The sequence below is a fragment of the Lactuca virosa genome, chromosome 5 (assembly GCF_052849685.1).
Source record: "Lactuca virosa cultivar CGN04683 chromosome 5, Lactuca_virosa_CGN04683_v6, whole genome shotgun sequence".
Classification (NCBI taxonomy): Eukaryota; Viridiplantae; Streptophyta; class Magnoliopsida; order Asterales; family Asteraceae; genus Lactuca; species Lactuca virosa.
In genome coordinates, this window is record NC_136430.1 from 16,880,347 (window position 1) to 16,894,686 (window position 14,340).

Below are 14,340 nucleotides of genomic sequence, written 5' to 3' on the forward strand. Positions count from 1 at the left end.
ACTTGCATCACTTCATGGAATTTATCTCGAGTGATCGTGAGACGGTAATATCATATAAATCTTCAAACCTAGAGATATGAGTTGTTGACTATGAGTTGGTTATTCATTGATTGCACGAAAACGCATTGGTAACTCGATGTCATAAAACGTGCCTTTGTGAATAATTCAACAAGTAGTTAGTACAAGCATATCAGTCGAAGTTTATCTGTTCCTTCTAGAAATAGAAGCGATATCTGGGCCCCTTGATGATTTGGTTTTGACCTATGTATCGGGCCCGGTCAGAACCTAATTGATGTGTTCAATTTAGTTCTATGTCGAAACAAATCAGAGATTGAGAAACAAATGCTGGACAATAAGTAAGACCATGTTCCATGTGTTTGTCCGGCTGATGTCATGAGAACAGAGGATTATATGATCACTTATCTTAAATGGCGTATCATCATCATCTCAGTTCCGAGAGACTTTGAAAGAGCTACGATTGCTAGTCGGATTTTGAAGTCATATTTGCAAATATAGTTATTAGACTTATCCAAGTGGGAGACTGTTGGATATAGTGTCTAAGTCCATAACTTTATTTGGTATGTACTTGACCCGACCCGGCATGGTCCATTTGGGTTGCATGGCATTGCAATACTTGGATAGACTAGATGAGAGAATAGGCACTTATGATTATTAATATATTATAAGTTCTAATATATTAATAATAGTATTATTTAATTAGTATTGATCAAGTATTAATCTAGTATTAATTTGGTGATCAAAGTGAGACTAATTAAATATATAGGGTTGATTATGATAATCATCAATTCTTTTATGGTGGATTAATGATCCATGGTTTATGGGTTTGGTTATAACCATATGGAGCTCCATGGATATTCCATGGGAGTTACAAACCCATGGGTCATGAGAAATCAAGAGTCATGACAATTAAGGGCATTCATATGTAAACCCCAATTGTGACAACACTATAAAAGGAACCCTATGGCTAGTAAAATCGTGACCTAGTTTTTCTAGTGAGGGCATAACCGATTTTCAAGTGTAAGAAGTAGTCTCTCAAGTTATTCCAAGTCTTGTGGTGTTGTGTGAAGCATTTGAGGCACAACATTTGGGGTGCTAGGCTCACAAAGTCTTGAAGGAATCCAAGCAACAACAAGGTATGTATTTCTACTAGTTTTATGTTCTATGTAATCCCCATGCCATGCTAGTTAGGAAATAACCTTGAAAAGAAATTTGCATGTATATAGAGAAAACATAGATTCAAGGTTATTAGGGTTGCATGTACACTTAGGAAGTGTTAGAATGCTCAAAACCCATCAATATTGTACTTATATTGTGTAGTGTATAGGTACTTTTCTTGTGAGTTCTGTACCTGCCTTGGTGTTATTTAACTCAGGTGCGAGTCGATCCTTCGTGTCATTAGCATTTAGTCACCGCATCAGTATCCGACGTGAGGCATTGAGTCGACCTTTAAGAGTATCTATAGCCGATAAGCACGCGGTGTTTGCTACTGATGTGATCCGGGGATGTGTGCTCGAGATTTTTGGTGTTGAGTTTCCAATAGATCTGGTGCCCATCGCTATGGGTGAGGTCTGTGTCATTGTGGGCATGGAATGGTTGAATCGGTTCGGAGCTGTGATCGACTGCGAGCATCAGGTGGTGACCATATGAGACCCTAGTGGGGGAGTGCTTACAGTGTATGGATAGGGTACCAGATCTAAGTCAGCTTTCTGCTCGGCTGCCAGAGCGACACAGAGTCTACAGCCGGGTTACAGGGGCTTTTTAGCGTATGTGATGGATACGCGGATTGCTACCGAGAGAGCGAGTTCTATCGCCGACGTTCAAATAGTGAGTGAGTTTCCGAATGTTTTTCCCAAGGAGTTACCGAGTGTGCCTCCCGAGAGGCAAGTGGAGTTCCGGATTGATTTGGTTTCGGGAGCGGCGCCTATCGCCAAGGCACCTTATCGCCTTGCGCCACCAGAGATGCAAGAGTTATCCTTACAGCTTCAGGAGCTGCTGGGGAAGGGATTTATCAGACCGAGTAGCTCGCCCTGGGGAGCGTCGATACTTTTTGTCAAGAAAAAAGATGGTTCACGCCGGATGTCCATTGATTACCATGAGTTGAACAAGCTGACGGTCAAGAACCGTTATCCACTTCCGAGGATCGACGATTTGTTCGATCAGTTACAGGGGGCGTCTTGGTTTTCCAACATCGATTTGAGGTATAGATCTCATCAGATGAGAGTCTGCAAGGAGGATATCCAGAAGACAACCTTAAGGACTCGTTATGGGCACTACGAGTTCGTGGTGATGCCTTTTGGGCTCAGCAACACACCGACAATGTTTATTGACCTCATGAACCAGGTGTGCATGCCTATGTTAGATCAATCAGTGATCATGTTCATCGATGATATCCTAGTATATTCGAGATCCAGAGAGCAACACGAGGAGCATCTGAGAGAGATTCTTGGAGTTTTGAGGTCGGAGAGGCTTTATGCCAAATTCTCCAAGTGTGATTTCTGGTTACGAGAGGTCCAGTTCCTGGGGCACCTCATTAACCAGAATGGGATATTGGTGGACCCGGCCAAAATCGAGGTGGTGATGAGATGGGAGGTGCCGAGATCCCCCACCGAGATCAGGAGTTTTCTGGGTTTGGCCAGCTACTATCGGAGATATATCAGAGATTTCTCCAAGATTGCCATCCCTCTCACCAGGTTGACCCGGAAGGGTGTTACTTTTGTGTGGGGTCCCGAGCAGTAGGCCTCATTTGAGACTCTTCGCCAGAGACTGTGCGAAGCCCCGGTGTTAGCTCTCCCCGAGGGAGTGGAGGACTTTGTGGTTTACTGCGATGCATCTATATCAGGGATGGGTGCGGTGATTGATGCAGAGGGGGCACGTGATAGCATACACATCGAGGCAGTTGAAGCTTCATGAGACGAGATATCCCACCCACAATTTAGAGTTGGGGGCGGTGGTGTTAGCCCTCAACATCTGGCGCCACTATTTGTACGAGGTCGGTGTACCATATACACGGACCACAAGAGCCTGAAGTATCTCATGGATCAGCCCAATATGAATATGAGACAGAGGAGGTGGTTGGATGTAGTGAAAGACTATGACTGTGAGATCTCGTATCATCCAGGCAAGGCCAATGTGGTAGCCGACGCCTTGAGCCGTAGAGCAGCGAGTGCTCCGATCCGAGATGTGTGTATGAGGATGACGATGATGACTCCAGTCTTAGATACCATTCGAGAGGCACAGGTGGAGGCTGTGAAACCAGAGAACTGCAAGAGGGAGTGGGTGATTGGGCAGGTGTATGAGTTTGTGTCGGATAGTCGAGGGCTTATGACTTTCCGAGGGCGGATTTGGGTGCCCTATACGGGCGGAGCTCGACGTATGCTAATGGAGGAGGCGCATAGATTGAGATTCTCGATCCATCCCGGGGCCACTAAGATGTATTTGGACCTGAAGAGAGATAATTGGTGGACCTGTATGAAGAGAGATGTGGCATGGGTAGCTGAGAGGTGCCTGACCGGCCGCCGGTTTAAGGTAGAGCACCAGCTTCCACATGGTCCGTTGCAGCCTCTGGAGATTCCACAGTGGAAATGGGAACAAATCTCTATGGACTTTCTCACCAAATTACCGAGGACTGCGCGTGGAGTTGACACAATTTGGGTGATTGTGGACCGGCTGATGAAGAGTGCTCCCTTCCTTGCTATTGGTGAGAGCTCTTCTGCAGAGATACTGGCCGAGATCTATGTGAGAGAGGTGGTAGCACGGCATGGAGTGCCAACCACGATAGTGTCAGATCGAGACGTGCGTTTTACTTCCAGGTTTTGGAAGAAATTTCATGAGGAGTTGGGCACGCGTTCGCATTTCAGTACTGCGTACCACCCGCAGACGGACGGGCAGAGTGAGCGGACAATTCAGACCCTTGAGGATATGCTGCGGGCATGTGTCATGGACTTCGGAGGAAGTTGGGACACTTGTTTACCCATGGCTGAGTTTTCTTACAACAACAGCCATCATTCGATCATTGGTATGCCTCCCTTTGATCTTCTCTACGGGAGGAGGTGTCGGACTCCCATTTGTTGGGGATAAGTGGGGCAGAGAGTGATGGGTGGCACCGAGATAGTGCTGAAAACGACTGAGCAGGTTTAGCAGGTTAGACAGAGGTTACTAACGGCCCAAAGCTGCCAGAAGAGTTATGCAGACAGGCGACGATCTGAGCTAGAGTTCCAGGTTGGAGATTTTACCCTCCTGAAGGTATCCCCATGGAAAGGGGTGATCCGATTCAAGAAACGGGGAAAGTTGGGGCCCCGATACATCGATCCTTTTAGAGTGACCGCTAGAGTGCGTAGGGTAGCATACCGGTTGGAGCTACCTGCAGAGCTGAGTCAGATTCATAACACCTTCCACGCGTACCAGTTGAGGAAGTGTGTAGCCGGTGAGACGGCAGTGGTACCCCTAGAGGACATTCAGGTGGATGCGAGCCTGAAATACATCGAGAGACCGATTGCAATCGTGGATCGGAAGGTGAAAGTTCTGAGAAACAAAGAGGTGCCCCTGGTTCAGGTTCAGTGGCAGCATCGGAGAGGGTCCGAGTTGACTTGGGAGCCGGAGTCAGAGATGCGAGAGCAGCATCCAGAGTTATTTTTGGAGCATGACTTCGAAGGCAAAGTCTGATTCTAGTAGGGGAGAATTGTAACATCCCAAGTTCAGGTATAACTTGTAACCCTTGACCTTTTGAGTACTTGTCCATTTTAGCCCTTAGTGAGAAAAGGTGGTGAATGAGTACGAGTGGCGTATACGAGTGTATGCTCAGCGTACTCATGTGCGTGTTTTGATGCTGAACCCACCTACTACGTTGGACGTACCAGAGGGTACGCTGGGCGTACTAGGCCCATAGTGAAAATCCTAATTTAGGGTGACTCCCCTATATAAAGGATATGATGGCCTCATTCCTGGCTACCATTCTCAGACAACAAACCCTAACTTTCGCTCATAGAGCTTGTGACTGCATTTGAGAGCCTATGAGAGTCTTTGTGTGTTCTTGAAGTAAAGGAGAAGCTTTGGAAAAGAAGGATTGGGAGTCCAGTCCCTTCGATCTGAGCATACCTTTGTTGGGAGCTTCACATAGAGGTATAAAGCTTCAAGTGTCACAACTAGGAATTCTAAGGTTTTTGTAAACATTAACAAGAGTAACATTTGTGGCTAAAACTTGAAAGTATGCATGATGTTTATTCAATGACAACAAAATTCCATCAAACACTCTATACAACACTTCAAATGGTCAACAAAAGATTGGAAACCCTAAAAATCCCGGTTTAAGTCCATTATGGACTAGGATTTTCTTATTGGTCCTAATGGACCAATAAGCTTCCAATTTGACTATTTTGGGCTTAGGACCCTTAAATGGGCCCTAGTTGGACCCACTTCCATGAGACTTAACATTTTGGGCCATAATGGATCCAAAATAAATTGGTTTACCTTAATGGGCCTTATTGGGCCATAACAAACCTAATAAACTTCAATGGGCCGTGAAACCCATTCTTTCATTCTAATTGGGCCGTAAACCCTCCTAAGGGCCCAATGGGCTGAAAACCATCAAATTGGGCCTCATATTATGGGACTCAAGCACTAAATGCCCAAGCCACTTCTTTCCCTTCTCTCTCTCTCGGCCCAAGTGGAAAAAAGAAGAAAGATGCAAATGGGGGAGGGTTGACTTTGGGAGTTGCCACCTCCTTATTGTGCACCATGTATCCATGAATAGACCAACATGCATCCGTAATGGTCACCTCACTCTCTCTCTTCTCCTTCTTCTACTCTCGGCCAAGAACACCAACACACACCCACACTTAATTCACTTCCAAATCCTCTCAAGAACACCTTCATTCTTCCTTCCAAATTTTCAAGATCTAGGGCATTTCAAGAAGGTTTTCATCCAAAAATCACTCTAAGATACATACTTGTGGTAAGATCTTGTCAACATACTTTCTTTCTACAACTTAATCACTCTTCTTACCACCTTAAATTCTTGATCATACTCCCTAGAACTCTTCAAATTCGAAGGTCTCTTCAAGAAGATTGTTAGGGCCAAGTATCTCATCAATCTTTTCCATTTCTTCTTCAAAACCGTGAGCAACAAAGCAAGGTGAGGTCATACCCCCTTGTTTTTCGGTTTTTACTTGTTTTTGGGGGAGAATACAAGTATTATGTGATGATCTATGTGTGCTTGCATGTTATGTGTGATTTCTTTAGTTTTTGGTTGTGATAATATGTAATACTTGTGATATTTCGAGATCTATAGCAAAAAGGGTGAAAGAATCATAAACAAAAACAAAATAAACAACATACATCATAGATCTATGGGTCCTTAAGTTTAAAAAGTGAAAAACAAAGCCAAAGAACTTTACAAGTGTCATTTTTGCAAAAATAACAAAGATTGGGTGTACATTGATAATTATCGGTTTTGTGAGGGCTATAAGGTCTTTATTTGTATAAAAGCTGATTTTTGTGAAAAAAATACTTCTCAAAGGGTCAAAAACATAAGTTTTAGCTTATTGGGCTTTAAATTGGGCCTCACGAATTTTTGGGCCCAAGGTTGCAAAAAAATGAAGTTTTGAGGGGCTGAAATGTACATCTTAACAAACTATGAGTCTAAAACATCATTAAACTATTTCAGGGCTTGAAAATGATTTTACTACCAAATCGGACTAAAAATGCAAAGTTTTTGATTTTGGGGTCAAAATTGTAAAACTTACGGAAATTGGGTCAAAAATGTAAATTTTTTACAAATAAAGGCTGGAAATGTAAAATGCAATAGTTTTGGACTCAAATTTCAATTCAAATAAAGTTTGGGTGGAAAATGTCAAGAAAAATGGTTTAAGGACCAAAAATGTCAATTTTCATAAAAAGGGACTAAAAGTGCCATTTTTAAAGAAAAAGGGGCCAAAATGATCAATCTAAATGTTTTTGGGCCAAATAAACAATTATGAATGTTTGGGTTAAAAATATCAAGCTTATAACGTATGATTTCTTTATATATATATATATATATATATATATATATATATATATATATATATATATATATATATATATATATATATATATATATATATATATTTATATATAACTAAAGCTTCATTATAATTCAAACGTTAAGATGTTTTTTTTAAACATCGTGAATAAACATTTAGCATACAACAAATACTAACAATACGAACTTAAACTCGATAAAACATAAGCAATTCAATGGTTATGCCCAAATACCTTCTATTCGTGCTATTGGGCCTTTGTGGCCCAATATCATGATTATTGGGCCAAATATAATTACACATGTTTATTGGGCCTCAGGTGACCCAATTACGTGCTTAATAGACCCTCAACGGCTTTTACATGCTATTGCGCCGTAGTGGCCCATTTGCATTGATAGTAAGGTCCAAATCAATCATAATGTGTGATGAGTTAACGTGTCCGTCGCATACTCGACAACCTATAATAACATAAGTGATTAGTGGGCCCTCGTAGTCCTCTTCTCTTCGTCTGTTAGGCTTACCTTTTATTCAAGTAAACATAAATCAGGTTGTTAAACAGGGTTATTTAATTTCATTGGATTTAGTGAGTAATAACGGGCGACACCAATAAGTGTCGGTCGTAGTCTGTAGTTATAATCAAAGTCTCCTGGAGGGAGAGCGAGAGTTTGTGAATATAACTATACGGGGGTGACTCCCCCACACCTAAGCTGTTCGCTACAGTTAGACTCGGCCAGTCTAGGGTGACAAAATCTTAAATTCAATACCGGCTTTCACTAGAATGCCAAGACAGACGAAATAGTCATTATTATGCATGGTTATAACGACTCAAATAGAGATCCAATACCATCTAAGTAATCATGAGAAATCATATTTATTCGTTGTGACGATACAATAATACAAAACGATGATACTATTTATATCGGAAAACATCGGGTTTTCCGGGGGAACAACATTATTCACTTTTACCTTCGATAACTATAATACAAGAATTCATTATGAGAAACATACTACTTTTACACGTTTTGAAATCATTCACGCATATACTTATGGATCATCACACCTATTTCGTAAACAATTGTCGTTTCAGAAAATATCGGATTTTCTGGGTTTTACAAACTACACAAAACATTTTCATATCAAACCTACTTATGAACTCACCAACATTATATATGTTGACCGTTTTCAAAATAACTTGTGTTCTCAGGTAACCGTTAGAATGAAGAATTATCAAGCATGTGTCTGAATGTCTTTTATGTGATGTCATTTGATAAACAATTTATTTTTGGGATTATGTAATGTAAACAATGCACTGGATGTGAACAAATACGATTGTAATGTATTAATGCATGGTGATGTTTATGTTATGTTTCATGCGTATTCATTGTGATGATATTTCAATTTAAGTCACACGAGCCCTCAGACGTTTCCGCCGTCTGGTTCGGGGGTGTGACAGGTTGGTATCAGAGCTCTGTTTATAGTGAACTGGCATATCTAACCACATATTTATATGCAACTATAAACCCAAAGAGGGACTAAATAACTCTGAACAAAACAAATAAAATATACTCATAAACACTCTTACCTGTGCGACTTAGAAAAATGAACATAATAAAAAATCAAAGAAGGTGATTGGGATAAACCTGACGTCTCGGTTAAACCAGGACTGTTTAAAATTGTATTAGGGATGAATGTAGCCTGATCAACTACATTTCTTCGGAATACAACTATCACATGCCCTGGGGCGATCGCGATGGTCAGTAAACCTAAGGCATACCCTCTTGTTAAACAAGAGGAGAACATCAAACCAATTTCAATAACAAAAAAATATCTTAGGATTAATAATGGTTTAATTATATACCATCTTGCAGACAGTATGGCTGGTTTCCATCTTCCTGGAGATCCGTATTTCCCTAATCAGGGGAATAACGGATGGCTTGTGGAGGAACCTGAGGAGGAACCTGAAGAGGAGTCTGAGGAGGAACAAGAGGTGGAATCGGTGTTCGAGATATGCAGGTGCCCGGATGAAGTCAAGGTGAAGTTTGCAGCATGTACATTTGTTGATCAAGCTCTCACCTGGTGGAATGGACATGTGGAGGCTATGACTCTCCCGGTGGCTAATGCCATGCCATGGACGGAACTGAAGGAAATGCTAATGGCTGAATACTGCCCGCGTGGCGAGGTTCAGAAAATAGAGGAAGAGTTATGGAACTGTCCCTGTTGTACATAGGCATGATTACTTCGGAAGGGAAGAAAATCGAACGATTCATATGGGGATTAACTCCCCCAATTCAAGGAAACGTGATAGCCGCAAATCCTGAAACCTTTGACAGTGCCAAGAGGTTGGCCACGAAGCTATACGACCACAACAACAAGAAGGGCGAGAAGGTAGGGGAAACTGAAAGCAAGAAGGAGAGTGACAACAAGAAAGCAAAGAATAACAAGAGGAAGGGACGACAAGGCTCAGAGTCATCAAAGAAACAACAAACAGTGACAGTTCATGTTGCAACCACCCATGTTCCCTCCACACCACATGCTCCAGCCTCATCCACCCCAAGTGCCCCTAAGCAGTATTCTGGGAATCTCCCAAAGTGCAACAAGTGCAATCTCCATCACAATGGCGAATGCAGGGAGATGCATTGTACCAGTTGCAACCGAAAGGGTCACACGACAAAATACTGTAGGACCTAACCTCCCCAGAACCAACAACAAGGAAACAACAACAACCGCAACAACAACAACAACAACAACAACAACACCAACAACAACAACGACAACAACGCTGGGGCTAGCCACACCTGTTATGGATGTGGAAGGACCGAGCGTTTCCATCGAAACTGCCCGAATATCAACAACCAAGGGAATGGAGGAGCAGGGAGAGTGCTGACCATGGGTCAAGGAGAAGCGGTTCGGGATCCCGTTGTTGTCACTGGTACGTTTCTCCTTAACCACACATATGCATGCATCCTGTTTGATACCGGGGCAGAGTGAAGTTTTGTGAGTAATAAATTCAAACATTTTCTAAAACAACAACCCCAGAAGCTTAATGAAACCTTTACGGTGGAAATGGCTAATGGGAAAACAAAATCAACTGGGGAAATCTACGTAGGATGTACCCTAACCTTAAATCACCACGCCTTTCAAATAAACTTGATGCCTGTAACTCTTAGGAGTTTTGATGTGATTATCGGCATGGATTGGTTGAACCCCCATCATGCCGAAATTATGTGTCGCGAGAAGGCCGTTCGCCTTCATCTCCCTAACCACGAAACCCTAATTATATAACGAGACAAACCCAGTACGAACCTTCGTCTCATCTCATGCATAAAGGCACATAAGTATCTACAAAAGAAGGACTTGGCGTTTCTGGCTCACATAGAGGATAAGTCCAAGGAAGAGGTCAATATTCGAGACATCCCAGTGGCTTGCGATTTCCCGGATGTCTTTCCTGAAGATCTTCCGGGGATACCCCTAGAAAGACAAGTCGAGTTCCGAATTGACCTTGTGCCACGAGCTACACCCATTGCCAAATCACCCTATAGGTTGGCTCCTGTGGAGATGCAAGAACTGTTAAGCCAACTTAGCGAACTCTTGAGCAAAGGATTCATCCGACCTAGCTTCTCACCCTGGGGAGCTCCGGTTCTTTTTGTTAAGAAGAAGGACGGATCCTTTAGGATGTGTATCGATTATAGAGAACTGAATAAGCTCACTATCAAAAAAATCGCTACCCACTACCACGAATCGACCATCTATTCGACCAGCTTCAAGGAGCAAATTACTTCTCCAAGATAGATCTCCGATCCGGCTACCACCAACTCAAGGTCCGCGAAGAGGATATCCCCAAAACCGCTTTCGGAACCCGCTATGGACATTATGAATTTGTTGTAATGCCCTTCGGTCTAACGAATGCCCCTGCCGCATTCTTGGACCTGATGAATCGAGTCTGCCGACCATTCCTCGTCAACTTTGTCATCGTTTTCATCGACGATATCCTGGTCTATTCTCGAAGCGAAGAGGAGCATGTTCGACATCTCCGGCAAATATTAGAAACCCTACGGACCGAAAAGTTATACACAAAACTCTCTAAGTGTGAGTTCTGGCTCTATAGCGTAAACTTTTTAGGTCATGTTGTCAGTCAAGAAGGGATACATGTGGACCCTTCTAAGATCAAAGCCATTGAAGGATAGGCAGTCCCAACGACACCCACATAAATTCGTCAATTTCTGGGTCTTGCAAGCTATTACAGAAGATTCATTCAGAACTTCTCCAAAACAGCCAAGCCACTTACCCTGCTTACACAAAAGGGCGTACCATTTGAATGGACAGAAAAGCAGGAGGTTGCCTTCCGAACTCTGAAACGAGCTCTCTGTAGTGCACCAGTACTATCATTACCAGAGGGAACTGAGGACTTCGTAGTTTACTGCGATGCTTCGAATCAGGGTTTAGGCATTATACCCATGCAGCGTGGGAAGGTGATAGCTTATGCATCCCGATAACTAAAGACACATGAGGTGAATTATACCACCCATGATCTCGAATTGGGAGCCGTGGTATTTGCTTTGAAGATTTGGAGGCACTACCTTTATGGTACGAAGTGCACCATTTTCACTCACCACAAGAGTCTCCAACACATTTTAAATCAAAAGCAGTTAAACATGAGGCATCAAAGATGGGTTGAGCTGCTAAACGATTATGAGTGCGAAATCAAGTACCATCCAGGCAAGGCTAACGTGGTAGCTGATGCCTTGAGATGGAAAGAATACTCAAATCGTCGTGTGAAAACTCTTTCAATAACCATTAAATCCCATCTGTCCTCGCAAAATCAAAGCAGCACAGTTCGATGCCATGAAGACAGAAAACAGAACAAGCGAAGCGTTACGTGGAATGGAAAAGAACTTTGAAGTCAAGGAGGATGGAACATATTATTTCATGAACCGAAATTGGGTCCCTAAACTTGGAGGATTCAGAGAGGTAGTCATGAATGAGGCTCATAAGACACGATACTCCATCCATCTGGGTTCAGATAAGATGTACATGGATATTAAGCAATATTATTGGTGGCCTAACATGAAGGCAGAGATTGCCACTTACGTTAGCAAGTGCCTCACTTGTGCTAAAGTGAAGGTAGAGTATCAAAAGCCCTCGGGACTATTACAACAGCCGGTAATACCCGAGTGGAAATGGGAAAGGATTACCATGGACTTTGTGACCAAATTACCCAAGACAACTGATGGAATGGATGCCATATGGGTAATAGTAGATAGGTTGACAAAATCCACCCATTTCCTGCCAATAAAGGAGACATACAAGATGGAGCGACTGACAAGAATCTACATCAAGGAAATTGTGAGACTCCATGGACTGCCAATATCTATCATCTCAGATCGGGATAGTACGTTCACTTCACGCTTTTGGCAATCACTTCAAAAGGCTATGGGAACACAACTCGACATGAGCACTACTTACCACCCACTGACGGATGGTCAAAGTGAGCGAACCATTCAAATGCTTGAGGATATGCTTCGAGCATGTGTCATAGACTTTGGAAGGTCGTGGGATACCCACTTGCCTTTAATTGAGTTTTCGTACAACAACAGTTATCACACAAGCATCAAAGTTGCTCCTTTCGAAGAATTATATGGTCGTAAATGTAGATTACCGTTGTGTTGGGATGAGGTAGGCGACACTCAGGTAGCAAGAGGACAGACACCAAACAATGCATTAACAGGACCAGAAATCATACGCGAAACGATAGAGAAGATAGTTCAAATTAGAGGTCGACTTCAAGCATCACGAGACCGACAGAAGAGCTACGTTGATAAACGGCGAAAGCCCTTGGAGTTTCAAGTCGGGGATCGGGTGTTGCTAAAGGTCTCTCCCTGGAAAGGGGTAATTCGTTTCGGGAAACGGGGAAAACTAAACCCACGGTACATTGGACCATTCAAGATTCTTGCCCGAATCGGTCCAATGACTTATAGACTGCAGCTACCTGCCGAGCTCAGCAGTGTACACCCCGTGTTCCATGTTTCTAATTTGAAGAAGTGCTTATCCGACGAAACTCTTGTCATCCCACTGGAAGAAATTGAAATCAACGAGAATCTCCTGTTCATCGAGGAACCAGTTGAAATCAGGGACAGGGAAGTGAAGCGTACTAAGCAAAGTCGCATTCCGATTGTGAAAGTTTGGTGGAACGCAAAACATGGACCGAAATTCACATGGGAACGCGACGACCAAATGAAGCAAAAGTACCCTCACCTATTCTCGCATTCTCAATTCTAGCTTCAAGAAGAATTTCGGGACGAAATTCCCTCTAACGGGGGGATGATGTCACAACTAGGAATTCTAAGGTTTTTGTAAACATTAAGAAGAGTAACATTTGTGGCTAAAACGTGAAAGTATGCATGATGTTTATTCAATGACAACAAAATTCCATCAAACACTCTATACAACACTTCAAATGGTCAACAAAAGATTGGAAACCCTAAAAATCCCGGTTTAAGTCCATTATGGACTAGGATTTTTCAAAACCATTTATTCTTCAATATTTTCCATTTATTCTTCAAAACCATGAGCAACAAAGGAAGGTGAGTTCATACCCCCTTCTTTTTCAGTTTTTACTTGTTTTTGGGGGAGAATACAAGTATTATGTGATGATCTATGTGTGCTTGCATGTTATGTGTGATTTCTTTAGTTTTTGGTTGTGATAATATGTAATACTTGTGATATTTCGAGATCTATAGCAAAAGGGTGAAAGAATCATAAACAAAAACAAAATAAACAACATACATCATAGATCTATGGGTCCTTAAGTTTAAAAAGTGAAAAGCAAAGCCAAAGAACTTTACAAGTGTCATTTTTGCAAAAATAACAAAGATTGGGTGTAAATTTATAATTATCGGTTTTGTGAGGGCTATAAGGTATTTATTTGTATAAAAGCTGATTTTTGTGAAAATAATACTTCTCAAAGGGTCAAAAACATAAATATTAGCTTATTGGGCTCTAAATTGGGCCTCACGGATTTTTGGGACCATGGTTGCAAAAAATTGAAGTTTTGAGGGGCTGAAATGTACATCTTAACAAAATATGAGTCTAAAACATAATTAAACTATTTCAGGGGTTGAAAATGATTTTATTACCAAATTGGACTAAAAATGCAAAGTTTTTGATTTTGGGGTCAAAATTGTAAAACGTACGAAAATTGGGTCAAAAATGTAAACTTTTTACAAATAAAGGCTGGAAATGACAAATGCAATAGTTTTGGACTAAAATTTCTATTCAAATAAAGTTTCGGTGGAAAATGTCAAGA